The following is a 27,819-nucleotide window of genomic DNA, read 5'->3' as shown; positions in this document are numbered from 1 at the left end:
TTCCCAAGAGGAATATTCTCTTAATCCTACCATCAACATGGAAGGGAGGAGGTCATATTGATGTCATCTTTTAGCTACGGCTGGCTAGCTATGAGATAACATAAAGAGCTAGTACGCTAACCACTCGCTGCGTAATATGACAACAACACAAAAGAAAAACCAAAATATATAAGATGATACTTATCGCAGGAGCAAAAATGTACAAAAAATACAATTAAAAAACATTGCAAATAAGTACAAACTGGGACTAATAACATGTTTTGGGTCCGGCTTACTCGGGATCCTTCTTACAACAAAAAGGAAAATGATTTTTATCCCAAACACAAAGTGATGAGTGCACAATATAACATAATGAGTGCATAGTTCTATACAACATTATGATGGACAGATCTATAGAACATGATGATGGACAGTTCTATATAACATGATGATGGACAGTTCTATATAACATGATGATGGACAGTTAGTTCTCTATAACATGATGATGGACAGTTCTATATAACATGATGATGGACAGTTAGTTCTATATAACATGATGATGGACAGTTAGTTCTCTATAACATGATGATGGACAGTTCTATATAACATGATGATGGACAGTTAGTTCTATATAACATGATGATGGACAGTTAGTTCTATATAACATGATGATGGACAGTTAGTTCTATATAACATGATGATGGACAGTTCTATATAACATGATGATGGACAGTTAGTTCTATATAACATGATGATGGACAGTTCTATATAACATGATGATGGACAGTTAGTTCTATATAACATGATGATGGACAGTTCTATATAACATGATGATGGACAGTTCTATATAACATGATGATGGACAGTTAGTTCTATACAACATGATGATGGACAGTTAGTTATATATAACATGATGATGGACAGTTAGTTCTATATAACATGTTGATGGACAGTTCTATATAACATGATGATGGACAGTTAGTTCTATATAACATGATGATGGACAGTTAGTTATATACAACATGATGATGGACAGTTAGTTCTATATAACATGATGATGGACAGTTAGTTCTATATAACATGATGATGGACAGTTCTCTATAACATGATGATGGACAGTTAGTTCTATATAACATGATGATGGACAGTTAGTTATATACAACATGATGATGGACAGTTAGTTATATACAACATGATGATGGACAGTTCTATATAACATGATGATAGACAGTTCTATATAACATGATGATGGACAGTTCTATACAACATGATGATGGACAGTTCTATATAACATGATGATGGACAGTTCTATATAACATGATGATGGACAGTTAGTTCTATATAACATGATGATGGACAGTTAGTTCTATAAAACATGATGATGGACAGTTAGTTCTATATAACATGATGATGGACAGTTAGTTCTATATAACATGATGATGGACAGTTAGTTCTATACAACATGATGATGGACAGTTCTAAATAACATGATGATGGACAGTTAGTTCTATATAACATGATGATGGACAGTTCTATATAACATGATGATGGACAGTTAGTTCTATATAACATGATGATGGACAGTTCTATATAACATGATGATGGACAGTTCTATATAACATGATGATGGACAGTTCTATATAACATGATGATGAACAGTTAGTTCTATATAACATGATGATGGACAGTTAGTTCTATATAACATGATGATGGACAGTTCTATATAACATGATGATGGACAGTTAGTTCTATATAACATGATGATGGACAGTTAGTTCTATATAACATGATGATGGACAGTTAGTTCTATATAACATGATGATGGACAGTTAGTTCTATATAACATGATGATGGACAGTTAGTTCTATATAACATGATGATGGACAGTTAGTTCTATATAACATGATGATGGACAGTTCTATATAACATGATGATGGACAGTTAGTTCTATATAACATGATGATGGACAGTTCTATATAACATGATGATGGACAGTTAGTTCTATACAACATGATGATGGACAGTTAGTTATATATAACATGATGATGGACAGTTCTATATAACATGATGATGGACAGTTCTATATAACATGATGATGGACAGTTCTATATAACATGTTGATGGACAGTTAGTTCTATACAACATGATGATGGACAGTTAGTTATATATAACATGATGATGGACAGTTCTATATAACATGATGATGGACAGTTAGTTCTATATAACATGATGATGGACAGTTAGTTCTATACAACATGATGATGGACAGTTAGTTCTATAAAACATGATGATGGACAGTTCTATATAACATGATGATGGACAGTTAGTTCTATATAACATGATGATGGGCAGTTAGTTCTATATAACATGTTGATGGACAGATCTATAGAACATGATGATGGACAGTTAGTTCTATATAACATGATGATGAACAGTTAGTTCTATATAACATGATGATGGACAGATCTATAGAACATGATGATGGACAGTTAGTTCTATATAACATGATGATGGACAGTTAGTTCTATACAACATGATGATGGACAGTTAGTTCTATATAACATGATGATGGACAGTTAGTTCTATATAACATGATGATGGACAGTTCTATAAAACATGATGATGGACAGTTCTATATAACATGATGATGGACAGTTAGTTCTATATAACATGTTGATGGACAGTTCTATGAAGCAGAGTGTGGACCTTATAGTTGCTACATGCAGCTGAACTGTGTTCTTTTTGTTTTTGAACGTCTGGACAGAAAGTGATCGTGTCCCTGTAAAGAGGTTTACATGTTAATCATCATACAGTTAGTCATCATTACCAGTGACAACCTTCAAGGACTGAATCACAAATATCATCCCTATCCCTTCCCCAAGTTTACCCTTGGGCCCTGGTGAATAGCAGTCAAGAGTATTGCACTTCATAGGTGGTGTCATTTGGGATGCAGACAAGGAATAAGAATGCATTTTCTCCTCCATTATTAAACCTGCCCTCGCCTGTTTTCTCCTCCATTATTAAACCTGCCCTCGCCTGATTTCTCCCCATTATTAAACCTGCCCTCGAATGTTTTCTCCTCCATTAATAAACCAGCCCTCGCCTGTTTTGTCCTCCATTATTAAACCTGCCCTCGAATGTTTTCTCCTCCATTAATAAACCAGCCCTCGCCTGTTTTCTCCTCCATTAATAAACCTGCCCTCGTCTGTTTTCTCCTCCATTATTAAACCTGCCCTCGCCTGTTTTCTCCTCCATTATTAAACCTGCCCTCGCCTGTTTTCTCCTCCATTATTAAACCTGCCCTCGCCTGATTTCTCCTCCATTATTAAACCTGCCCTCGCCTGTTTTCTCCTCCATTAATAAACCAGCCCTCGCCTGTTTTCTCCTCCATTATTAAACCTGCCCTCGCCTGTTTTATCCTCCATTATTAAACCTGCCCTCGCCTGTTTTCTCCTCCATTAATAAACCTGCCCTCACCTGTTTTCTCCTCCATTATTAAACCTGCCCTCGCCTGTTTTCTCCTCCATTAATAAACCTGCCCTCGCCTGTTTTCTCCTCCATTAATAAACCAGCCCTCGCCTGTTTTCTCCTCCATTATTAAACCTGCCCTTGCCTGTTTTGTCCTCCATTATTAAACCAGCCCTCGCCTGTTTTCTCCTCCATTATTAAACCTGCCCTCGCCTGTTTTCTCCTCCATTATTAAACCTGCCCTCGAATGTTTTCTCCTCCATTATTAATCCAGCCCTCGCCTGTTTTCTCCTCCATTAATAAACCTGCCCTCGCCTGTTTTGTCCTCCATTATTAAACCTGCCCTCGCCTGATTTCTCCTTTATTATTAAACCTGCCCTCGCCTGTTTTCTCCTCCATTATTAAACCTGCCCTCGCCTGTTTTCTCCTCCATTATTAAACCTGCCCTCGCCTGATTTCGCCTCCATTATTAAACCTGCCCTCGCCTGTTTTCTCCTCCACTATTAAACCTGCCCTCGCCTGTTTTCTCCGTTATTATTAAACCTGCCCTCGCCTGTTTTCTCCTCCATTATTAAACCAGCCCTCGCCTGTTTTCTCCGTTATTATTAAACCTGCCCTCGCCTGTTTTCTCCTCCATTATTAAACCTGCCCTCGCCTGTTTTCTCCGTTATTATTAAACCTGCCCTCGCCTGTTTTCTCCTCCATTATTAAACCTGCCCTCGACTGTTTTGTCCTCCATTATTAAACCTGCCCTCGCCTGATTTCTCCTTTATTATTAAACCTGCCCTCGCCTGTTTTCTCCTCCATTATTAAACCTGCCCTCGCCTGTTTTCTCCTCCATTATTAAACCTGCCCTCGCCTGTTTTCTCCTCCATTAATAAACCTGCCCTCGCCTGTTTTGTCCAACATTATTAAACCTGCCCTCGCCTGTTTTGTCCTCCATTATTAAACCTGCCCTCGCCTGTTTTCTCCTCCATTATTAAACCTGCCCTCGCCTGTTTTCTCCTCCATTATTAAACCTGCCCTCGCCTGTTTTATCCTCCATTATTAAACCTGCCCTCGCCTGTTTTCTCCTCCATTAATAAACCTGCCCTGGCCTGTTTTGTCCAACATTATTAAACCTGCCCTCGCCTGTTTTGTCCTCCATTATTAAACCTGCCCTCGCCTGTTTTCTCCTCCATTATTAAACCTGCCCTCGCCTGTTTTCTCCTCCATTAATAAACCTGCCCTCGCCTGTTTTCTCCTCCATTATTAAACCTGCCCTCGCCTGTTTTATCCTTCATTATTAAACCTGCACTCGCCTGTTTTCTCCTCCATTATTAAACCTGCCCTCGCCTGTTTTGTCCTCCATTAATAAACCTGCCCTCGCCTGTTTTGTCCAACATTATTAAACCTGCCCTCGCCTGTTTTGTCCTCCATTATTAAACCTGCCCTCGCCTGTTTTCTCCTCCATTATTAAACCTGCCCTCGCCTGTTTTCTCCTCCATTATTAAACCTGCCCTCGCCTGTTTTATCCTCCATTATTAAACCTGCCCTCGCCTGTTTTCTCCTCCATTAATAAACCTGCCCTGGCCTGTTTTGTCCAACATTATTAAACCTGCCCTCGCCTGTTTTGTCCTCCATTATTAAACCTGCCCTCGCCTGTTTTCTCCTCCATTATTAAACCTGCCCTCGCCTGTTTTCTCCTCCATTAATAAACCTGCCCTCGCCTGTTTTCTCCTCCATTATTAAACCTGCCCTCGCCTGTTTTATCCTTCATTATTAAACCTGCACTCGCCTGTTTTCTCCTCCATTATTAAACCTGCCCTCGCCTGTTTTCTTCTTCATTAATAAACCTGCCCTCGAATGTTTTCTCCTCCATTATTAAACCTGCCCTCGCCTGTTTTCTCCTCCATTATTAAACCTGCCCTCGCCTGTTTTCTCCTCCATTATTAAACCTGCCCTCGCCTGTTTTCTCCTTCATTAATAAACCTGCCCTCGCCTGTTTTGTCCAACATTATTAAACCTGCCCTCGCCTGTTTTCTCCTCCATTATTAAACCAGCCCTCGCCTGTTTTCTCCTCCATTATTAAACCTGCCCTCGCCTGTTTTCTCCTCCATTAATAAACCTGCCCTCGCCTGTTTTCTCCTCCATTATTAAACCTGCCCTCGCCTGATTTCTCCTCCATTAATAAACCTGCCCTCGCCTGTTTTCTCCTCCATTATTAAACCTGCCCTCGCCTGATTTCTCCTCCATTAATAAACCTGCCCTCGCCTGTTTTCTCCTCCATTATTAAACCTGCCCCCGCCTGATTTCTCCTTTATTATTAAACCTGCCCTCGCCTGTTTTCTCCTCCATTATTAAACCTGCCCTCGCCTGTTTTCTCCTCCATTAATAAACCTTTTCTCCTTCATTAACAAACCAGCCCTCGCCTGTTTTGTCCTCCATTATTAAACCTGCCCTCGCCTGTTTTCTCCTCCATTATTAAACCTGCCCTCGCCTGTTTTCTCCTCCATTATTAAACCTGCCCTCGCCTGATTTCTCCTTTATTATTAAACCTGCCCTCGCCTGTTTTCTCCTCCATTATTAAACCTGCCCTCGCCTGTTTTGTCCTCCATTATTAAACCTGCCCTCGCCTGTTTTCTCCTCCATTATTAAACCTGCCCTCGCCTGTTTTCTCCTCCATTATTAAACCTGCCCTCGCCTGTTTTCTCCTCCATTATTAAACCTGCCCTCGCCTGTTTTGTCCTCCATTATTAAACCTGCCCTCGCCTGTTTTCTCCTCCATTATTAAACCTGCCCTCGCCTGATTTCTCCTTTATTATTAAACCTGCCCTCGCCTGTTTTCTCCTCCATTATTAAACCAGCCCTCGCCTGTTTTGTCCTTCATTATTAAACCTGCCCTCGCCTGTTTTCTCCTCCATTATTAAACCTGCCCTCGCCTGTTTTCTCCTCCATTATTAAACCTGCCCTCGCCTGATTTCTCCTCCATTATTAAACCAGCCCTCGCCTGTTTTCTCCTCCATTAATAAACCAGCCCTCGCCTGTTTTGTCCTCCATTATTAAACCTGCCTTCGCCTGTTTTCTCCTCCATTAATAAACCTGCCCTCGCCTGTTTTCTCCTCCATTATTAAACCAGCCCTCGCCTGTTTTCTCCTCCATTATTAAACCAGCCCTCGCCTGTTTTCTCCTCCATTATTAAACCAGCCCTCGCCTGTTTTCTCCTCCATTATTAAACCTGCCCTCGCCTGTTTTCTCCTCCATTATTAAACCTGCCCTCGCCTGTTTTCTCCTCCATTATTAAACCAGCCCTCGCCTGTTTTCTCCTCCATTAATAAACCAGCCCTCGTCTGTTTTCTCCTCCATTAATAAACCTGCCCTCGCCTGTTTTCTCCTCCATTATTAAACCTGCCCTCGCCTGTTTTCTCCTCCATTATTAAACCTGCCCTCGCCTGTTTTCTCCTCCATTATTAAACCTGCCCTCGCCTGTTTTCTCCTCCATTAATAAACCTGCCCTCGCCTGTTTTCTCCTCCATTATTAAACCTGCCCTCGCCTGTTTTCTCCTCCATTAATAAACCTGCCCTCGCCTGTTTTCTCCTCCATTAATAAACCAGCCCTCGCCTGTTTTCTCCTCCATTATTAAACCTGCCCTCGCCTGTTTTCTCCTTCATTAATAAACCTGCCCTCGCCTGTTTTCTCCTCCATTATTAAACCTGCCCTCGTCTGTTTTGTCCTCCATTATTAAACCTGCCCTCGCCTGTTTTCTCCTTCATTAATATACCTGCCCTCGCCTGTTTTCTCCTCCATTATTAAACCTGCCCTCGTCTGTTTTGTCCTCCATTATTAAACCTGCCCTCGCCTGTTTTCTCCTTCATTAATAAACCTGCCCTCGCCTGTTTTCTTCTCCATTATTAAACCTGCCCTCGCCTGTTGGGTTTAACTTGGATTTGTGTCTGCATACGTAGGAAGACCTTATCATTTATTTTCATTGTGCTCCAAATCTGTTGTTTTTTTTACCCAACATTGCAAAGGATATGTTTTGATCTATACTGAACAAAAATATAAATGCAACATGTAAAGTGTTGGTCCCATGTTTCCTGAGCTGAAATTAAAGATCCCAGAAATTTTCCATATTCACAAAAAGCTTATTTCTCTCAAATGGTATTATTATTATTATTAAATATGGTAACATCCTTGTTAGTGAACATTTATCCATTGCAAAGAAAATCCATCCACCTGACAAGTGTAGCATATCAAGAACCTGATTAAACAGCATGATCATTACACAGGTGCACCTTGTGCTGGGGTCAATAAAAAGGCACACTAAAATTTGTAGTTTTGTCACACAACACAATGCCACAGATGTCTCAAGTTTTGAAGGATTGTGCAATTGGCATGCTGACTGTAGGAATGCCCACCAGAGCTGTTGCCAGAGACTTTTACGTTCATTTCTCTACCATAAGCCGCCTCCAACGTTGTTTTAGAGAATTTGTCTGTTCGTCCAACTGGCCTCACAACCGCAGACCAGGTGTAACCACGCCAGCCCAGGACCTCCACATCCGGCTTCTTCACCTGTGGTATCGAAGTATTTCTGTCTGTAATGAAGCCCTTTTGTGTGGAAAAACGAATTCTGATTAGCTGGGCCTGGCTCCCCAGTGGGTGGTCCTATGCCCTCTCATGGCTGCGCATATGTCCAGACATGTGAAATTCTTAGATTAGGGCCTAATGAATTTGTTTCAATTGAATGATTTCCTTATATGAACTGTAACTCAGTAATATCGTTGAAATTGTTGAATATTGCATTCATACTTTTGTTCAATATATTTAATAAACACAAGAGCACAGCAAAATGGATAAAAGAGTGTGGTGGCAGTAGCGTCTAGTTGTCAAAACCTGGTACTTTCACAATAATTTATGGTAAATAATGCAAGTGACTTCAATGACTCATTTATCTTAACAAGGGGGAAAGACATCACCAGATTCACAGTGAATACATTACATAGTATGGAGAAGCAATACTACAAACCGCAGTCTCATACTAAATGACATGTCAAACATAGAGAACTGATACTGTATGCTGGTTGTTGGGGTTTGATTAGCACAGGGTGTGGGCGGTCCATGGGTGGCTTCTGACACTTTTTTGAGGATTCCTCATGTCTTACTCATTGGTAAGAAGTTTGGTCCAAATCGGATGTTGGGTACAATATTTATTGAATATTATCTGAATCCTAGACATTAAAATGGCCAATTTGGGTGCGAACAATTTGCTTAATTTCTCAGAGATTTTAACAAAATAAAGTTTCAGGAATGCTAAGCGAATCTGTTATTAACTACAGAAACAATCTGAGATGGTGTCATGGCCTGTTACTAACTACAGAAACAATCTGAGATGGTGTCATGGCCTGTTACTAACTACAGAAACAATCTGAGATGGTGTCATGGCCTGTTACTAACTACAGAAACAATCTGAGATGGTGTCATGGCCTGTTACTAACTACAGAAACAATGTGAGATGGTGTCATGGCTGAAATGACATGGAACCACAAACCAGAGACCTATCAAAAGTAGTGCACTAGGGAATAAGGTGTCATAAACTACACAAACCTAGTCTCTGGGAGCTTGATCTCACTCTACTCTTTCTACTGTGTATCTCTGACCATCTAGGAGCTATTGTTGTGGGATCAGTCCTGGGTTCAAATACTATTCAATATCATTTTAAATATTTGTATCTGGGTTTAATTGAGCTTGCCTGACACAACGGAACCAGTAGAATAGCCACAAAGAGTGCCAACCCCGCCCGTCTGGCACTCCAGGCAGACTAGTACAAACGCTGAAAGTTTTCACATACTATTTGAACCCAGGTCTGAATGGTATGTCACTGAACTGTGACAACTACGGTACATAAACCATTACTTGCCCCGTACTGGGAGACACACCAGACCACAGCAGTCTGCTCTACTCAGAGAGAGGCAGTCAGTATCCAGCCAGCCAGCCAACCAACCAGCCTAACCACTAAAGAGGTATGTAAAGTCCTTCTCTTTCTATGACTTTTTCAGCTTTCTCTTACTTTCCTATGTATTAATAACAGAAACAGGGTTGTGGGAAATAGGGTTTTGATTTCATGAATCTAGAACAACCATAAAAGGCACTTAATTTTTAATGTTTATTGTCCAACAATTGTTTATTAAAGGCCCTGATTGTTTAATTCTAACATGTGTTTATTTATCTAATAAAAATCTCCAAGCTTATTTTTGTTGAATTTTATAGTGCTATATATTGCTCCAGGGTTAATTGCATTTTGGTATGTTTTTCTAGATTCAGAACATAAAACAACATTTCTAAAGCAAACATTAGCGCTTTGGTCTAGCACAGAAAATATGTCAATAGTTTTATGCATACTGCATATTGTAGAACAGTGATATAAAACATATGCTCTTAAAGTGGTTAGCCTTGACGGAGTTGACGACAAATACAATCACACTTTATTTGTACAGTCCGGATTTTGCATCTGTAGATTCTCTCCAGATGGTAATACTATCAACAAACTATCTGCTTGCTAAGATTAGGTTTAGAAAGAAGGTTAGGGTTATAGTTGATGCTAGGGTTAGTAGATTGTTCCATGAAATGTTACTGTGTAGATAGTCTGGAGAGAATCTACAGACGGACTATACAAATAAAGGGTTACCAGAAATACTCAAAACAGACAGTTCAATATAAACATTTGTAAAACATAGAAAGTTATTCATAAAAAATATAAACAACCATTCGATCAGATTTTTCAGTACTCTGATGGAGTTCATGTTTTACTCAGTTGAGAAAAATGGATTTTTTCTTCTTTATTCAAAGTATTAATTTAGTTTTTCCCTCGTTGCTTTAAATCATTCCTGTTTAATTTAGGATTTTACAGAGTTTGTGGAATTTGAATCCATTTTTTGTTGTTGTTGAGAGTTTGGAATTGGGATCCTTTCCTCTGGACAAGGGTATTTCCAGGCATAGAGCCGCATATTTGGAAAATTCCAAAAGCAAATCTTTCTAATTATGAAAGTCCCGTAAAAATATATATTTTTTTTTTCTATAAAAATACAGTTTTCCTGCCAGGAAAGGATTGTCCCGCCTTTCAAGAATCCTGTCCCGTTCTACATGCTTTACTTCACTGCGTTATCACTACGCTATATATCTTTCTAAGTTGTATATGCATTTAACATGTCTCATCTAGATTTAATAAAATCTGTGGTCAGGAAAAAGCAGAGTGAGTGAGGTGCGATTGCATTATATGTTTTATATTACTGTGTAATGGGGACCTTCTCAAGACCACTTAATATTTTGAAGTCATAAAGCACAATTATTCCTCTGAGACTTTAGCATGCTGACACCATTGGCTAATTGATCGTTACTATAGCAATATGTTATCATGATAGTATAACAAGCTAGACAGTTAAAAATCCTCTTTCACACACACGCACACGCACACGCACACACATACATGCAGTACACAACAGATTGCATTGGGGGGGCTGTCATGTCCTTTGCAGTGATTATATAAACAGTAACTATATACAATATACACATACATATATCAAGCTACTACTCTTCCATCGCTTGGCAACCGTTCACCATGTTGACTGTGTTCTATGTGGTTTAATGACATTTCCTGGATTCTTTGTTCCAGCAAACAGTAGAATGATCACCTTTGAAAATGATATCTACAGATATAAGCTTCCCAAGTCTCTGTGTCCATCCAAAATGGAACCCTATTCCCATTTACAGCGCACTACTTTTGACCAAGTTCCGTTAGGGACTCTGGGCAAATGTAGTGCACTATAAAAGGAGTAGAGTGCCATTTGGGAAACAGCCTCTCTCTGTCTGACACTGTACTGAAATATGAAAATAAGCTTAATTAATAGAATCAAAAGTTATTTTGTCACAAACGCCGAATACAACTGGTGTGGACCTTTTATTTGTATTATTATTACTGAACCTTTATTTAACCAGGAAGTGCTCATTGAGATTTAAAATCTCTTTTTCAAGAGCGTCCTGGCCAAGATAGGCAGCGCCAAGTCATTACAAAAAATTACAGACAAACAACATGAAAAACTACAAGTAATCTAGTAAAAAACCATAGAATTCACAAGAGTATAACAAAATCATAAAACAGCAAATTAAAAACATTGACAGGTCAGGGAATCAGTCTCAAAATCATTCATCAGTGATTTAAAAATAACAAATCGGGACCAAGTTCTTCCAGTTTAAAAGTATTTTGTAAGGCGTTTCCAAGACGATGGCGCAGAGTACATAAAAACCTTTCCATGAAATGCTTACGAGCCCTTCCCAACGATGTAGAGTTTAAAATGATAATAACAATTAAATAGTAACAAATTAAAATACATAAGAATGGAGATACTATATACAGGGAGTTCCAGATCAATGGTCAGAGGTAAAGAGCCTTCAGAAAGTATTCATACCCCTTTTGGAATTTTTACACATTTTGATGTGTTACAGCCTGAATTTAAAATGGATTAGACTGCACTTTTTTTGTTTTTGTCACTGGCCTGCACACAATATCACATAATGTCAAAGTGGAATTATGCTATCAATATTTTTACAAAAAAAAAAAAAAAAAAATGAAAAGCTGAAATGTTTTGAGTCAATAAGTATTCAACCCATTTGTTACGGCCTAAATTAGTTCAGGAGTAAAAATGTGCTCATTAACAAGTTACATAATAAGTTGCATGAACTCTTTGTGCACAATAATAGTTTTTAACACGATTTTTTGAATGACTACCTCATCTCTGTACCCCACACATATAATTACCTGTACGGTCCCTTCAACAATGAATTTCAAACACAGATTCAACCACAAAGACCAGGGAGGTTTACCAATGCCTCGCATAGTAAAAATGTCAAAACATTGAATATCTCTTTAAGCATGGTGGTTATTCATTCCACTTTGGATGGTGTATCAATGCAACCTATAAAGATACAGGTGTCCATCCTAAGTCAGTTGCCGGAGAGGAAAGAAACCGCTCAGGGATTTCACCATGATGCAAATGGTGACTTTAAAATAGTTACATTAAAACAGTTACAGAGTTGAATGGCTGTGATAGGAGAACACTGAGGATGGATCAACAACATTGTAGTGACTCCACAATACTAACCTAATTGACAGAGTGTCTCGGCTGTGATAAGGAGCGGACCAAAGTGCAGCGTTTTCATAGTTCCACATCTTTATTTAATAGTGAAACGTGATGCAATACATAAATACTTAAACTAACCAAAAAACAACAAACCGTGACGCAGAGAGGGAAAAAACACACTACTCAAAATATAATCACCCACAAACAACATGCAGAAACACCCCTACTAAATATGACCTCCAATTAGAGGCAACGAGGACCAGCTGCCTCCAATTGAAGGTCAACCCAATAAACCCCAACCTAGAAATAGACAAACTAGAACTACAACATAGAAAGAGAAAATATAGAACAGACACAAAAACACCCCCTGTCACGCCCTGACCACTCTACCATAGAAAATAACAACTTATATTGGTCCGGACGTGGCACAGAGTGAAAAGAAGGAAGCCTGTACAGAATACAAATATTCCAAAACATGCATCCTGTTTGCAACGAGGCACTAAAGTAATATTGCAAAAAATGTGGCAAAGCAATTCACTTTTTGTCCTGAATACAAAGTGTTATGTTTGGGGCCAATTCAATACAACACATTATTGAGTACCGCTCTCCATATTTTCAAGCAGAGTGGTGGCTGCATCTTGTTATATGTATGCTTGTAAGCATTAAGGACTGGAGAGTTTTTATGATAGAAGATAATCGGAATGGAACTAAGCACAGGCCAAATACTAGAGGGAAACCTGGTTCAGTCTGCTTTCCACCAGACACTGGGAGATGAATTCACCTTTCAGCAGGACAATAACCTAAAACACAAGACCAAATCTACACTGGAGATGCTTACCAAGAAGATAGTGAATGTTCCTGAGTGGCAAAAGGTGCTTATACACAGAATTGACCCAGGGGTGTGAATACTTATGTAAATGAGATATTTCTTTTTCTATAAACATGTTTTCACTTTGTCATTATGTGGTAAATTCTATTGAATCCATGTTGAATTCAGACTGTAACACAACAAAATGTGGATTAACTAATGGGGTATGAATACTTTCTGCAGGCACTGTACACTCTTAGTAAAAAGGTTTCCAAAAGGGTTCTTCCATGTAGATCACTTTTTGGTTCCAGGTAGAATTATTTTGGGTTCCAGGTAGAACCATCTGTGGAAAGGGTTCTATATACTACCAAAAGGGTTCTACCTGGAACCTAAATGGTTCTACTGGAACCAAAAGGGTTCTACCTGGAACCTAAATGGTTCTACTGGAACCAAAAGGGTTCTACCTGGAACCAAAAGGGTTCTACCTGGAACCTAAATGGTTCTACTGGAACCAAAAGGGTTCTACCTGGAACCTAAATGGTTCTACTGGAACCAAAAGGGTTCTACCTGGAACCTAAATGGTTATACTTGGAACCAAAAGGGTTCTACCTGGAACCTAAATGGTTATACTTGGAACCAAAAGGGTTCTACCTGGAACCTAAATGGTTCTACTGGAACCAAAAGGGTTCTACCTGGAACCTAAATGGTTCTACTTGGAACCAAAAGGGTTCTACCTGGAACCTAAATGGTTATACTTGGAACCAAAAGGGTTCTACCTGGAACCTAAATGTTATACTTGGAACCAAAAGGGTTCTACCTGGAACCTAAATGGTTATACTTGGAACCAAAAGGGTTCTACCTGGAACCTAAATGGTTATACTTGGAACCAAAAGGGTTCTACCTGGAACCTAAATGGTTATACTTGGAACCAAAAGGGTTCTACCTGGAACCAAAATGGTTCTACTTGGAACCAAAAGGGTTCTACCTGGAACCAAAATGGTTCTACTGGAACCAAAAGGGTTGTACCTGGAACCAAAAGGGTTCTACCTGTCTACCTGTAACCAAAAGGGTTCTACATGGAACCAAAAGGGTTCTACTGGAACCAAAAGGGTTCTACCTGGAACCAAAAGGGTTCTACCTGGAACCAAAACGGGTTCTTCAAAAGGTTATCCTATGGGGACAGCCGAAGAACACTTTTAGGTTCTAGGTAGCAGCTTTCATTTTTTTCTATGGTAAGAGTACTTCCTGAATTGAAAGGACATTTACACCAACCACCATTCCTTAGTGTAACCTGTACTGTTATTTCAACTCAGAGCAAGGCAGGAGTAAAAACAGCCACTATTGCTATGTATTTATTTCAACAGCTCACAGTTGCCATGTGGTCATAGCTGGATGGACAGCTCAGCCACTGAGACAGGTTAAGGCCAATATCGATCCCCATTTAGAAAAGTCTCATTGTCTCTCAACGAGAGATGGATGGAGCTGCCAGGGGGAAAATGTTGTCAGAGACCCAAATGGCAACCTACTCCTTACATAGTGCTCTAGTTTGGACCAGGGCCCATAGGGAAGTAGACCATTGATGTACGCATTATGGCTTCGCTGGAGAACATGTAGACTTCCCCCAGGCTGTCCATAAAACCTTACTGTATATATCTAGAATATAGAACATGCAGACTCCCCCCAGGCTGTTCATATAGTCTTACTGTATATATCTAGAATATAGAACATGTAGTCTCCCCCCAGGCTGTCCATACAGCCTTACTGTATATATCTAGAATATAGAACATGTAGACTCCCCCCAGGCTGTCCATACAGTCTTACTGTATATATCTAGAATATAGAACATGTAGTCTCCCCCCAGGCTGTCCATACAGTCTTATTGTATATATCTAGAATATAGAACATGTAGACTCCCCCAGGCTGTCCATACAGTCTTACTGTATATATCTAGAATATAGAACATGTAGTCTCCCCCCAGGATGTCCATACAGTCTTACTGTATATATCTAGAATATAGAACATGTAGACTCCCCCAGGCTGTCCATACAGCCTTACTGTATATATCTAGAATATAGAACATGTAGTCTCCTCCCAGGATGTTCATACAGCCTTACTGTATATATCAAGATCATGTGCATTTGGAAAGTATTCAGACCCTTTGACTTTTTCAACATTTTGTTACATTGTAGCCTTATTCCAAAATGTATTGAATAGTTTTTTTTCCCCCTCATCAATCTACAGACAATACCCCATAATGACATCACAATACCCCATAATGACATCACAATACCCCATAATGACATCACAATACCCCATAATGACATAGCAAAAAAAGCATTTTGTCTTGGCTGTGTGCTTAGGGTGCTTAGGGTCGATTTCCTGTTGGAAGGTGAATCTTTGCCACAGTCTGAGGTCCTGAGCACTCTGGAACAGGTTTTCATCAAGGATCTCTCTGTACTTTGCTCCTTTCAACTTTTCCCCGACCCTTTTTAGTTTCCCAGTCCCTGCTGCTGAAAAACATCCCCACAGCATGATGCTGCCACCACCATGCATCACCGTAGGGATGGTGCCAGGTTTCCTCCAGATGTGACGCTTGGCATTCAGGCCAAAGAGTTCCATCTTGGTTTCATCAGACCAGAGAATCTTGTTTCTCATGGTCTGAGAGTCCTTTAGGTGCCTTTTGGCAAACTCCAAGTGGGCTGTCATTTGCCTTTCACTGAGGAGTTGCTTCCGTCTGGCCACTCTTCCATAAATACCTGATTGGTGGACTGCTGTAGAGATGATTGTCCTTCTGGAAGGTTCTCCAATCTTCACAGAGGAACTCTATAGCTCTGTCAGAGTGACCATCGAGTTCTTGGTCACCTCCCTGACCAAGGCCCTTCTCCCCCGATTGATCAGTTTGGCCGGGCGGCCAGCTCTAGGAAGAGTCTTGGTGGTTCCAAATTTCTTCCATTAAAGAATGATGGAGGCTACTGTGTTCTTGGGGACTTTCAATGCTGCTGCAGACATTTTTTGGTACCTTTCCCCAGATCTGTACCTCGACACAATCCTGTCTCAGAGCTCTACGGACAATTCCTTCAACCTCATGGCTTGGTCTTTGCTCTGACATGCTCTGTCAACTGTGGGACCTTATATAGACAGATGTGTGCCTTTCGAAATCATGTCCAATCAATTACATTTACCAAGGAGGACTCAAATCAAGTTGTAGAAACATCTCAAGGATGATCAATAAAAACAGGATGCACCTGAGCTCAATTTCGAGTCTCATAGCAAAGGGAATAATTATGTAAATAAGGTATTTCTGTTTTTTATTTGTAATAAATTTGCCCAAATTGCTTTGTTATTATGGGGTGTTTTGTGTATCTTGATGAGGGGGAAAATCTATTTAATACATTTTAGAATAAGGCTGTAACGTAACAAAATGTGGAAAAGTCAAGTGGTCTGAATACTTTCTGAATGCACAGTATATACATATTGGGGTTATAATCACAGAAAGGTTCATGTGGGTGTGAAATGTAATGTGGGTTTGTCATGTAATGTGGGTGTGTCATGTAATGTGGGTTTGTCATGTAATGTGGGTTTGTCATGTAATGTGGGTTTGTCATGTAATGTGGGTTTGTCATGTAACGTGGGTTTGTCATGTAATGTGGGATTGTCATGTAATGTGGGTGTGTCATGTAATGTGGGATTGTCCTGTAATGTGGGTCTGTCATGTAATGTGGGTTTGTCATGTAATGTGGGTGTGTCATGTAATTTGGGATTGTCATGTAATTTGGGATTGTCATGTAATTTGGGATTGTCATGTAATGTGGGTGTGTCATGTAATGTGGGTGTGTCATGTAATTTGGGATTGTCATGTAATTTGGGATTGTCATGTAATGTGGGTGTGTCATGTAATGTGGGATTATCATGTAATGTGGGTGTGTCATGTAATGTGGGATTGTCATGTAATGTGGGTTTGTCATGTAATGTGGGTGTGTCATGTAATGTGGGTGTGTCATGTAATGTGGAATACTTGTTTAAGGTGCTTTTTTATTTTACTGTGATAAAACACACAATAGTCTTGGATAAAAACAGTAGCCTTCATGAGTAGCTGTCTAGAGATGGAGTTTTCCAGACCAAGGTCATCTCCTGTAAGCACCGAACAGAAAATGAAAAAGGACTGTTTTTATAACACGTCAGGAGGAAACACTTTGAGACAAAAGCGGAACCACCAGGGTCGTATGCATTAGTGCACACCGTAGCAAACTGTCACACAGCGTTATGTAACGGAAAGTGTTTTTTCAACGAAAACAAGAGTTTCTTCTGGACAAATTCAGCGAGGTTCTCTTCCGATTCGGCACATTTGCTTCCATTTGGTTCCTCGTGAATACATCACTGTCCAATGATAAAATTACATTTCCATTTGGTTCCTTGTGAATACATCCCTGTTCAATGATAAACTAACCTTTCCGTTTGTCTCTTTCTGTTTTCTACTGATAATATGAACTATGCCAGACGTCAAGGAGGATGTCCTGCAAGAGTTAATAAAAGACGGAGATACTAAATTAACTAGATAATGCTCATTTCCTTACGTAACAGCCAGCCTCCCTCCCCAGTCTTCACCAATGTCAGACAGTTACTTGGTCATTGGACTAAGACCTCTCTCCTCCTCACATCACCTCACCTCCCACCTTCCCCCTCTCTCACCCCTCTCTCCTCCTCACATCACCTCACCTCCCCCGTCCCCCTCTCTCCTCCTCACCTCCTCCCTCTCTCCCCCTTTCCACCACTTCCCTCACCTCCCCCTCTCTCACCCCTCTCTCCTCCTCACCTCCCCTCGCCTCCCCCGTCCCCCTCTCTCCTCCTCACCTCCTCCCTCTCTCCCCCTTTCCACCACTTCCCTCACCTCCCCCCCTCTCCCCCTCACCTCCCCTCTCTCTCCTCTCCCCTCACCTCCCCCCTCTCCCCCTCACCTCTCCTCACCCTCCTCACTCCAGCACAATTCCAGGGACACATGGGACACACAGTCAGACACAGCAAGCTGCCCCCCAGCTGAGGAAAACATAATTGCTTTCCTCAACAGAGGAACTCCATGGACCAAGATAACCTCAGTCTTAAAAGGGAAAGGCACAACGGTCCCTTCCATTAAACTTCTATAGTGAGACTAACAGTCCCTTCCATTAACCTTCTATAGTGAGACTAACAGTCCCTTCCATTAAACTTCTATAGTGAGACTAACAGTCCCTTCCATTAACCTTCTATAGTGAGACTAACAGTCCCTTCCATTAACCTTCTATAGTGAGACTAACAGTCCCTTCCATTCTCCTTCTATAGTGAGACTAACAGTCCCTTCCATTAACCTTCTATAGTGAGACTAACAGTCCCTTCCATTCTCCTTCTATAGTGAGACTAACAGTCCCTTCCATTAACCTTCTATAGTGAGACTAACAGTCCCTTCCATTAACCTTCTATAGTGAGACTAACAGTCCCTTCCATTAACCTTCTATAGTGAGACTAACAGTCCCTTCCATTAACCTTCTATAGTGAGACTAACAGTCCCTTCCATTCTCCTTCTATAGTGAGACTAACAGTCCCTTCCATTCTCCTTCTATAGTGAGACTAACAGTCCCTTCCATTAACCTTCTATAGTGAGACTAACAGTCCCTTCCATTCTCCTTCTATAGTGAGACTAACAGTCCCTTCCATTAACCTTCTATAGTGAGACTAACAGTCCCTTCCATTCTCCTTCTATAGTGAGACTAACAGTCCCTTCCATTAACCTTCTATAGTGAGACTAACAGTCCCTTCCATTAACCTTCTATAGTGAGACTAACAGTCCCTTCCATTAAACTTCTATAGTGAGACTAACAGTCCCTTCCATTCTCCTTCTATAGTGAGACTAACAGTCCCTTCCATTAACCTTCTATAGTGAGACTAACAGTCCCTTCCATTAACCTTCTATAGTGAGACTAACAGTCCCTTCCATTAACCTTCTATAGTGAGACTAACAGTCCCTTCCATTAACCTTCTATAGTGAGACTAACAGTCCCTTCCATTCTCCTTCTATAGTGAGACTAACAGTCCCTTCCATTAACCTTCTATAGTGAGACTAACAGTCCCTTCCATTAACCTTCTATAGTGAGACTAACAGTCCCTTCCATTAACCTTCTATAGTGAGACTAACAGTCCCTTCCATTAACCTTCTATAGTGAGACTAACAGTCCCTTCCATTCTCCTTCTATAGTGAGACTAACAGTCCCTTCCATTCTCCTTCTATAGTGAGACTAACAGTCCCTTCCATTAACCTTCTATAGTGAGACTAACAGTCCCTTCCATTCTCCTTCTATAGTGAGACTAACAGTCCCTTCCATTAACCTTCTATAGTGAGACTAACAGTCCCTTCCATTAACCTTCTATAGTGAGACTAACAGTCCCTTCCATTAACCTTCTATAGTGAGACTAACAGTCCCTTCCATTCTATTTCTATAGTGAGACTAACAGTCCCTTCCATTAACCTTCTATAGTGAGACTAACAGTCCCTTCCATTCTCCTTCTATAGTGAGACTAACAGTCCCTTCCATTAAACTTCTATAGTGAGACTAACAGTCCCTTCCATTAACCTTCTATAGTGAGACTAACAGTCCCTTCCATTAACCTTCTATAGTGAGACTAACAGTCCCTTCCATTCTCCTTCTATAGTGAGACTAACAGTCCCTTCCATTAACCTTCTATAGTGAGACTAACAGTCCCTTCCATTCTCCTTCTATAGTGAGACTAACAGTCCCTTCCATTAACCTTCTATAGTGAGACTAACAGTCCCTTCCATTAACCTTCTATAGTGAGACTAACAGTCCCTTCCATTAACCTTCTATAGTGAGACTAACAGTCCCTTCCATTAAACTTCTATAGTGAGACTAACAGTCCCTTCCATTAACCTTCTATAGTGAGACTAACAGTCCCTTTCATAACCTTCTATAGTGAGACTAACAGTCCCTTCCATTCTCCTTCTATAGTGAGACTAACAGTCCCTTCCATTAACCTTCTATAGTGAGACTAACAGTCCCTTCCATTAACCTTCTATAGTGAGACTAACAGTCCCTTCCATTCTCCTTCTATAGTGAGACTAACAGTCCCTTCCATTAACCTTCTATAGTGAGACTAACAGTCCCTTCCATTAACCTTCTATAGTGAGACTAACAGTCCCTTCCATTAACCTTCTATAGTGAGACTAACAGTCCCTTCCATTAACCTTCTATAGTGAGACTAACAGTCCCTTCCATTAACCTTCTATAGTGAGACTAACAGTCCCTTCCATTAACCTTCTATAGTGAGACTAACAGTCCCTTCCATTCTCCTTCTATAGTGAGACTAACAGTCCCTTCCATTCTCCTTCTATAGTGAGACTAACAGTCCCTTCCATTAACCTTCTATAGTGAGACTAACAGTCCCTTCCATTAACCTTCTATAGTGAGACTAACAGTCCCTTCCATTCTCCTTCTATAGTGAGACTAACAGTCCCTTCCATTAACCTTCTATAGTGAGACTAACAGTCCCTTCCATTCTCCTTCTATAGTGAGACTAACAGTCCCTTTCATTAACCTTCTATAGTGAGACTAACAGTCCCTTTCATTAACCTTCTATAGTGAGACTAACAGTCCCTTCCATTAACCTTCTATAGTGAGACTAACAGTCCCTTCCATTCTCCTTCTATAGTGAGACTAACAGTCCCTTTCATTAACCTTCTATAGTGAGACTAACAGTCCCTTCCATTAACCTTCTATAGTGAGACTAACAGTCCCTTCCATTAACCTTCTATAGTGAGACTAACAGTCCCTTCCATTCTCCTTCTATAGTGAGACTAACAGTCCCTTCCATTAACCTTCTATAGTGAGACTAACAGTCCCTTCCATTAACCTTCTATAGTGAGACTAACAGTCCCTTTCATTAACCTTCTATAGTGAGACTAACAGTCCCTTCCATTAACCTTCTATAGTGAGACTAACAGTCCCTTCCATTCTCCTTCTATAGTGAGACTAACAGTCCCTTCCATTAACCTTCTATAGTGAGACTAACAGTCCCTTCCATTAAACTTCTATAGTGAGACTAACAGTCCCTTCCATTCTCCTTCTATAGTGAGACTAACAGTCCCTTCCATTAACCTTCTATAGTGAGACTAACAGTCCCTTCCATTCTCCTTCTATAGTGAGACTAACAGTCCCTTCCATTAACCTTCTATAGTGAGACTAACAGTCCCTTCCATTCTCCTTCTATAGTGAGACTAACAGTCCCTTCCATTAACCTTCTATAGTGAGACTAACAGTCCCTTCCATTAACCTTCTATAGTGAGACTAACAGTCCCTTCCATTCTCCTTCTATAGTGAGACTAACAGTCCCTTCCATTAACCTTCTATAGTGAGACTAACAGTCCCTTCTATTCTCCTTCTATAGTGAGACTAACAGTCCCTTCCATTCTCATTCTATAGTGAGACTAACAGTCCCTTCCATTAACCTTCTATAGTGAGACTAACAGTCCCTTCCATTAACCTTCTATAGTGAGACTAACAGTCCCTTCCATTAACCTTCTATAGTGAGACTAACAGTCCCTTCCATTAAACTTCTATAGTGAGACTAACAGTCCCTTCCATTCTCCTTCTATAGTGAGACTAACAGTCCCTTCCATTAACCTTCTATAGTGAGACTAACAGTCCCTTCTATTCTCCTTCTATAGTGAGACTAACAGTCCCTTCCATTCTCATTCTATAGTGAGACTAACAGTCCCTTCCATTAACCTTCTATAGTGAGACTAACAGTCCCTTCCATTAACCTTCTATAGTGAGACTAACAGTCCCTTCCATTAACCTTCTATAGTGAGACTAACAGTCCCTTCCATTAACCTTCTATAGTGAGACTAACAGTCCCTTCCATTCTCCTTCTATAGTGAGACTAACAGTCCCTTCCATTAACCTTCTATAGTGAGACTAACAGTCCCTTCTATTCTCATTCTATAGTGAGACTAACAGTCCCTTCCATTCTCATTCTATAGTGAGACTAACAGTCCCTTCCATTAACCTTCTATAGTGAGACTAACAGTCCCTTCCATTAACCTTCTATAGTGAGACTAACAGTCCCTTCCATTCTCCTTCTATAGTGAGACTAACAGTCCCTTCCATTAACCTTCTATAGTGAGACTAACAGTCCCTTCCATTAACCTTCTATAGTGAGACTAACAGTCCCTTCCATTAAACTTCTATAGTGAGACTAACAGTCCCTTCCATTCTCCTTCTATAGTGAGACTAACAGTCCCTTCCATTCTCCTTCTATAGTGAGACTAACAGTCCCTTCCATTCTCCTTCTATAGTGAGACTAACAGTCCCTTCCATTCTCCTTCTATAGTGAGACTAACAGTCCCTTCCATTAACCTTCTATAGTGAGACTAACAGTCCCTTCCATTAACCTTCTATAGTGAGACTAACAGTCCCTTCCATTAACCTTCTATAGTGAGACTAACAGTCCCTTCCATTCTCCTTCTATAGTGAGACTAACAGTCCCTTCCATTCTCCTTCTATAGTGAGACTAACAGTCCCTTCCATTAACCTTCTATAGTGAGACTAACAGTCCCTTCCATTCTCCTTCTATAGTGAGACTAACAGTCCCTTCCATTAACCTTCTATAGTGAGACTAACAGTCCCTTCCATTCTCCTTCTATAGTGAGACTAACAGTCCCTTCCATTAACCTTCTATAGTGAGACTAACAGTCCCTTCCATTCTCCTTCTATAGTGAGACTAACAGTCCCTTCCATTAAACTTCTATAGTGAGACTAACAGTCCCTTCCATTAACCTTCTATAGTGAGACTAACAGTCCCTTCCATTAACCTTCTATAGTGAGACTAACAGTCCCTTCCATTAACCTTCTATAGTGAGACTAACAGTCCCTTCCATTCTCCTTCTATAGTGAGACTAACAGTCCCTTCCATTAACCTTCTATAGTGAGACTAACAGTCCCTTCCATTCTCCTTCTATAGTGAGACTAACAGTCCCTTCCATTAACCTTCTATAGTGAGACTAACAGTCCCTTCCATTAACCTTCTATAGTGAGACTAACAGTCCCTTCCATTAAACTTCTATAGTGAGACTAACAGTCCCTTCCATTCTCCTTCTATAGTGAGACTAACAGTCCCTTCCATTCTCCTTCTATAGTGAGACTAACAGTCCCTTCCATTAAACTTCTATAGTGAGACTAACAGTCCCTTCCATTCTCCTTCTATAGTGAGACTAACAGTCCCTTCCATTAACCTTCTATAGTGAGACTAACAGTCCTTTCCATTCTCCTTCTATAGTGAGACTAACAGTCCCTTCCATTAAACTTCTATAGTGAGACTAACAGTCCCTTCCATTCTCCTTCTATAGTGAGACTAACAGTCCCTTCCATTAACCTTCTATAGTGAGACTAACAGTCCCTTCCATTAACCTTCTATAGTGAGACTAACAGTCCCTTCCATTCTCCTTCTATAGTGAGACTAACAGTCCCTTCCATTCTCCTTCTATAGTGAGACTAACAGTCCCTTCCATTAACCTTCTATAGTGAGACTAACAGTCCCTTCCATTCTCCTTCTATAGTGAGACTAACAGTCCCTTCCATTAACCTTCTATAGTGAGACTAACAGTCCCTTCCATTCTCCTTCTATAGTGAGACTAACAGTCCCTTCCATTAACCTTCTATAGTGAGACTAACAGTCCCTTCCATTAACCTTCTATAGTGAGACTAACAGTCCCTTCCATTAACCTTCTATAGTGAGACTAACAGTCCCTTCCATTAACCTTCTATAGTGAGACTAACAGTCCCTTCCATTAAACTTCTATAGTGAGACTAACAGTCCCTTCCATTAACCTTCTATAGTGAGACTAACAGTCCCTTCCATTAAACTTCTATAGTGAGACTAACAGTCCCTTCCATTCTCCTTCTATAGTGAGACTAACAGTCCCTTCCATTAACCTTCTATAGTGAGACTAACAGTCCCTTCCATTAACCTTCTATAGTGAGACTAACAGTCCCTTCCATTCTCCTTCTATAGTGAGACTAACAGTCCCTTCCATTCTCCTTCTATAGTGAGACTAACAGTCCCTTCCATTAACCTTCTATAGTGAGACTAACAGTCCCTTCTATTCTCATTCTATAGTGAGACTAACAGTCCCTTCCATTAACCTTCTATAGTGAGACTAACAGTCCCTTCCATTCTCCTTCTATAGTGAGACTAACAGTCCCTTCCATTAACCTTCTATAGTGAGACTAACAGTCCCTTCTATTCTCATTCTATAGTGAGACTAACAGTCCCTTCCATTAACCTTCTATAGTGAGACTAACAGTCCCTTCCATTCTCCTTCTATAGTGAGACTAACAGTCCCTTCCATTCTCCTTCTATAGTGAGACTAACAGTCCCTTCCATTAACCTTCTATAGTGAGACTAACAGTCCCTTCCATTAACCTTCTATAGTGAGACTAACAGTCCCTTCCATTAACCTTCTATAGTGAGACTAACAGTCCCTTCTATTCTCATTCTATAGTGAGACTAACAGTCCCTTCCATTAACCTTCTATAGTGAGACTAACAGTCCCTTTCATTCTCCTTCTATAGTGAGACTAACAGTCCCTTCCATTAAACTTCTATAGTGAGACTAACAGTCCCTTCCATTAACCTTCTATAGTGAGACTAACAGTCCCTTCCATTAAACTTCTATAGTGAGACTAACAGTCCCTTCCATTCTCCTTCTATAGTGAGACTAACAGTCCCTTCCATTAACCTTCTATAGTGAGACTAACAGTCCCTTCCATTAAACTTCTATAGTGAGACTAACAGTCCCTTCCATTCTCCTTCTATAGTGAGACTAACAGTCCCTTCCATTAACCTTCTATAGTGAGACTAACAGTCCCTTCCATTAACCTTCTATAGTGAGACTAACAGTCCCTTCCATTAACCTTCTATAGTGAGACTAACAGTCCCTTCCATTAACCTTCTATAGTGAGACTAACAGTCCCTTCCATTAAACTTCTATAGTGAGACTAACAGTCCCTTCCATTAAACTTCTATAGTGAGACTAACAGTCCCTTCCATTAACCTTCTATAGTGAGACTAACAGTCCCTTCCATTAACCTTCTATAGTGAGACTAACAGTCCCTTCCATTAACCTTCTATAGTGAGACTAACAGTCCCTTCCATTCTCCTTCTATAGTGAGACTAACAGTCCCTTCCATTAACCTTCTATAGTGAGACTAACAGTCCCTTCCATTAACCTTCTATAGTGAGACTAACAGTCCCTTCCATTCTCCTTCTATAGTGAGACTAACAGTCCCTTCCATTCTCCTTCTATAGTGAGACTAACAGTCCCTTCCATTAACCTTCTATAGTGAGACTAACAGTCCCTTCCATTCTCCTTCTATAGTGATACTAACAGTCCCTTCCATTAACCTTCTATAGTGAGACTAACAGTCCCTTCCATTAACCTTCTATAGTGATACTAACAGTCCCTTCCATTAACCTTCTATAGTGAGACTAACAGTCCCTTCCATTAACCTTCTATAGTGAGACTAACAGTCCCTTCCATTAACCTTCTATAGTGAGACTAACAGTCCCTTCCATTCTCCTTCTATAGTGAGACTAACAGTCCCTTCCATTAACCTTCTATAGTGAGACTAACAGTCCCTTCCATTCTCCTTCTATAGTGAGACTAACAGTCCCTTCCATTAACCTTCTATAGTGAGACTAACAGTCCCTTCCATTCTCCTTCTATAGTGAGACTAACAGTCCCTTCCATTCTCATTCTATAGTGAGACTAACAGTCCCTTCCATTCTCCTTCTATAGTGAGACTAACAGTCCCTTCCATTCTCCTTCTATAGTGAGACTAACAGTCCCTTCCATTAACCTTCTATAGTGAGACTAACAGTCCCTTCCATTCTCCTTCTATAGTGAGACTAACAGTCCCTTCCATTAACCTTCTATAGTGAGACTAACAGTCCCTTCCATTCTCCTTCTATAGTGAGACTAACAGTCCCTTCCATTCTCCTTCTATAGTGAGACTAACAGTCCCTTCCATTCTCCTTCTATAGTGAGACTAACAGTCCCTTCCATTAACCTTCTATAGTGAGACTAACAGTCCCTTCCATTAACCTTCTATAGTGAGACTAACAGTCCCTTCCATTAACCTTCTATAGTGAGACTAACAGTCCCTTCCATTAACCTTCTATAGTGAGACTAACAGTCCCTTCCATTAACCTTCTATAGTGAGACTAACAGTCCCTTCCATTAACCTTCTATAGTGAGACTAACAGTCCCTTCCATTCTCCTTCTATAGTGAGACTAACAGTCCCTTCCATTAACCTTCTATAGTGAGACTAACAGTCCCTTCCATTCTCCTTCTATAGTGAGACTAACAGTCCCTTCCATTAACCTTCTATAGTGAGACTAACAGTCCCTTCCATTAAACTTCTATAGTGAGACTAACAGTCCCTTCCATTAACCTTCTATAGTGAGACTAACAGTCCCTTCCATTAACCTTCTATAGTGAGACTAACAGTCCCTTCCATTAACCTTCTATAGTGAGACTAACAGTCCCTTCCATTAACCTTCTATAGTGAGACTAACAGTCCCTTCCATTAAACTTCTATAGTGAGACTAACAGTCCCTTCTATTCTCCTTCTATAGTGAGACTAACAGTCCCTTCCATTAACCTTCTATAGTGAGACTAACAGTCCCTTCCATTAACCTTCTATAGTGAGACTAACAGTCCCTTCCATTAACCTTCTATAGTGAGACTAACAGTCCCTTCCATTCTCCTTCTATAGTGAGACTAACAGTCCCTTCCATTCTCCTTCTATAGTGAGACTAACAGTCCCTTCCATTCTCCTTCTATAGTGAGACTAACAGTCCCTTCCATTAACCTTCTATAGTGAGACTAACAGTCCCTTCCATTAACCTTCTATAGTGAGACTAACAGTCCCTTCCATTCTCCTTCTATAGTGAGACTAACAGTCCCTTCCATTAACCTTCTATAGTGAGACTAACAGTCCCTTCTATTCTCATTCTATAGTGAGACTAACAGTCCCTTCCATTAACCTTCTATAGTGAGACTAACAGTCCCTTCCATTCTCCTTCTATAGTGAGACTAACAGTCCCTTCCATTCTCCTTCTATAGTGAGACTAACAGTCCCTTCCATTAACCTTCTATAGTGAGACTAACAGTCCCTTCCATTAACCTTCTATAGTGAGACTAACAGTCCCTTCCATTAACCTTCTATAGTGAGACTAACAGTCCCTTCTATTCTCATTCTATAGTGAGACTAACAGTCCCTTCCATTAACCTTCTATAGTGAGACTAACAGTCCCTTTCATTCTCCTTCTATAGTGAGACTAACAGTCCCTTCCATTAAACTTCTATAGTGAGACTAACAGTCCCTTCCATTAACCTTCTATAG

At 40.3% G+C, this 27,819-nt stretch overlaps 1 protein-coding gene across 1 annotated transcript in view; it reads left to right on the top strand.

Moving 5' to 3' along the window:
* The first annotated feature begins 9,351 nt into the window (after positions 1 to 9,351).
* LOC106579725 (transient receptor potential cation channel subfamily A member 1) overlaps positions 9,352 to 27,819 on the top strand; it is a 92,546-nt gene continuing 74,078 nt past the window's right edge. Inside the window, exon 1 of the mRNA XM_045702843.1 lies at positions 9,352 to 9,447. The gene's annotated coding sequence lies outside the window, so the exon portion shown is untranslated. The remainder of the gene's footprint in view (positions 9,448 to 27,819) is intronic.

Source organism: Salmo salar, chromosome ssa19 (assembly GCF_905237065.1).
Source record: "Salmo salar chromosome ssa19, Ssal_v3.1, whole genome shotgun sequence".
NCBI lineage: Eukaryota > Metazoa > Chordata > Actinopteri > Salmoniformes > Salmonidae > Salmo > Salmo salar.
The sequence above is the reverse complement of the archived record's forward strand: the minus strand, read 5'-3'. Positions and strand labels throughout refer to the sequence as shown.